Below are 2411 nucleotides of genomic sequence, written 5' to 3'. Positions count from 1 at the left end.
GCTGAAAACTAAAAAATAAATAAATATTTTTTAAAAAAAGGTTTAAGGTCAAATTTGAAGGGAGTGCCAACCTATCAAACTGACCTTTGCTAATACTTATGGTGTCCCTGCTATGTGTTCACCAGTGGGGGAAAGGAGAAACAGCAGAGATGTGGTTCCTGACCTAGAGTGGAGAAGGGGAGTAGAGGGGCAAACAGTTACAAATCTATACCTATGTCTAAGGCACAATGATGTTGGGCACTTACCGTTATCATCCTCATGACAATCTGGAAAATTGTGACAATATTTACACAAGGAAACAAATTCTTTTTCACAAAATGAGAATACTGTTTTTACCTCCCTGGTTGTTCAGATATATTAAGCTCTTAGCATCATTGGCACATACAAAACAACAAAGGTTGTAATTATTGTTAGTGCCAAGGTCTCAAAACTAGCAAGTGGAAAGAGAAATAGGATTAAAATCCAAGATCATCGGGGCTGGGGTTGTGGCAGAGCCCTCACCTAGCACGAATGAGGCACTGGGTTTGATCCTCAGCACTGCATAAAAATAAGCAAATAAAGGTATGCTATCCATCTACAACTACAAAAAAAAATTTAAAACACACACACACACACACACACACACACTACCAAACAAACAAAACAAAAAACCCACAGGGAAACTGCAATATGAAGTTTCAATAGATGCAGCATATAGTGAAGTGCCAGAGGGAGGCAAGGACAGGAGCCTGAGTGTTGTCATTTATACTCAGTGAGGGAAAAACCAAGTGTGGGGCACAGAAGGTAGACACTGAAGGTCTGAACTCACATCTTGCCTTCCCCATGTATTAGTTGTCTAATTTGGGTTCAACTGTGTCTCTAGTAGTCTTATTTCTTCATTTGCAAAAAATACTACTAATAATGCATATTTCATGTGAGTAATTTTGGAAAAAAATTAAATTTGATCATTATTCAAGAAACTTATGCTAATTAAGTAATTTCTTTTTAGGCAGGTAAAGGAAGTGGTGTGGAAACATGGCTTCTAGTAAGCTATCAGTACTTAGTCACTTTGGGCAAATCCTCTGACAACCTAGCTTTGGGTTCACTCCATGTTAAATAAAGGAGGGAATCAGGGGGCAGCATGGTAGGGAAATGTTAGCACCACCTTTCTCTTTTTAGAGTCTCGTAAAATGAGATAACTAGAATATGCTATTGTTTCCCAAACCTGGCCTGCTATTAGGATCATCCACGGAGCTTAAAAAAAGAAAGCAACAGATGAATCAGAACATGTATGCATGTGTGTGTGTGTGTGTGTGTGCGTGTGTGTGTGTGTGTGTGTGTGTGTGTGTGTGAGAGAGAGAGAGAGAGAGAGAGGAGCAGGAGGAAAGAGAGAGGGAGGTGGGGTTATTTTTAACCTCAGGAAGAAAATATGACTTGAGCTTAATTATTTATTCTTTTTCTGCAAATTCTTTGAGCCAGTTTCTAATATTATGCTACAAAAATGAAAATATATGAGTGCTGGCTTTGGCAACGCATATACTAAAATTGGAACATACAGAGAAGAAAAGCATGGCCCCTGCGCAAGAATGACACATAAATTCATGAAGCGTTCCATATTTTTATTCACAATAAGGAGGGGGTGTGCTAGGGAAGAATAGAGTTACTTTAGATTAGGTAGAGGGGAGTGAAGGGAAGAGAGGGGGTATGGGGTTGGAAGGGAAGTACAATGATTCAGATATTATTACCCTATGTACATCCCCAAATATAACTATATGACTGGTGGGATTCTAAATCATGTACAACCAGAAGAATGAGAAATTATACTTCATTTATATATATATCAAAGTGCATTCTACTGTCATGTACAGCTAATTAGAACAAATAAAAAAACTAGACAGGGAAATAAATTCTGTGACATTAAGTGCATTTTATAATATTAAGGGACATTTCATAAAACAATATGCACATTCTTTTTTTTTTTTTTTATGGTACTGGGATTGAACTCAGAGGCACTCAGCCACTGATCTAAATCCCCAGCCCTATTTCATATTTTATTTAGAGACAGGGTTTCACTGAGTTGCTTAGCGCCCCGCTGTTTCTGTGGTTGGCTTTGAACTTGAGACCTTCTTGTCTCAGCCTCCCAAGCTGCTGGGATTACATGCATGTGCCACCTCACGTGGCGATGCACATTCTTGCTCTTGTATACGTAGAAATAAGATGGGAAGGAAAAGCACCAAAATGTTAACACCTTTTTTTGTGTGTGATGGTATCAGAGGAGCCTTTTTTCACCACACTTTTTGCTTATTTGCTAGCTTGCCTTTATGAGGTCTATAATAAATGTTCCAGTTTTATAAAAACAAACAAACAAACAAAAACTTTAAAAAGAGAGAGAGAAGAGAATACATGAGATCAGGGGATTTATTTGTTTGTTT

General features: G+C 38.1%; 1 non-coding gene across 1 annotated transcript; it reads left to right on the top strand.

The window, feature by feature from the left end:
• The first annotated feature begins 1494 nt into the window (after positions 1–1494).
• On the top strand, positions 1495–1600 carry LOC113189696 (U6 spliceosomal RNA). The gene has a single exon (XR_003301677.2). It is a non-coding gene; the product is annotated as a U6 spliceosomal RNA (small nuclear RNA).
• Positions 1601–2411: the final 811 nt, after the last annotated feature.

Source organism: Urocitellus parryii, chromosome 4 (assembly GCF_045843805.1).
Source record: "Urocitellus parryii isolate mUroPar1 chromosome 4, mUroPar1.hap1, whole genome shotgun sequence".
Taxonomy (NCBI): Eukaryota; Metazoa; Chordata; class Mammalia; order Rodentia; family Sciuridae; genus Urocitellus; species Urocitellus parryii.
The sequence above is the reverse complement of the archived record's forward strand: the minus strand, read 5'-3'. Positions and strand labels throughout refer to the sequence as shown.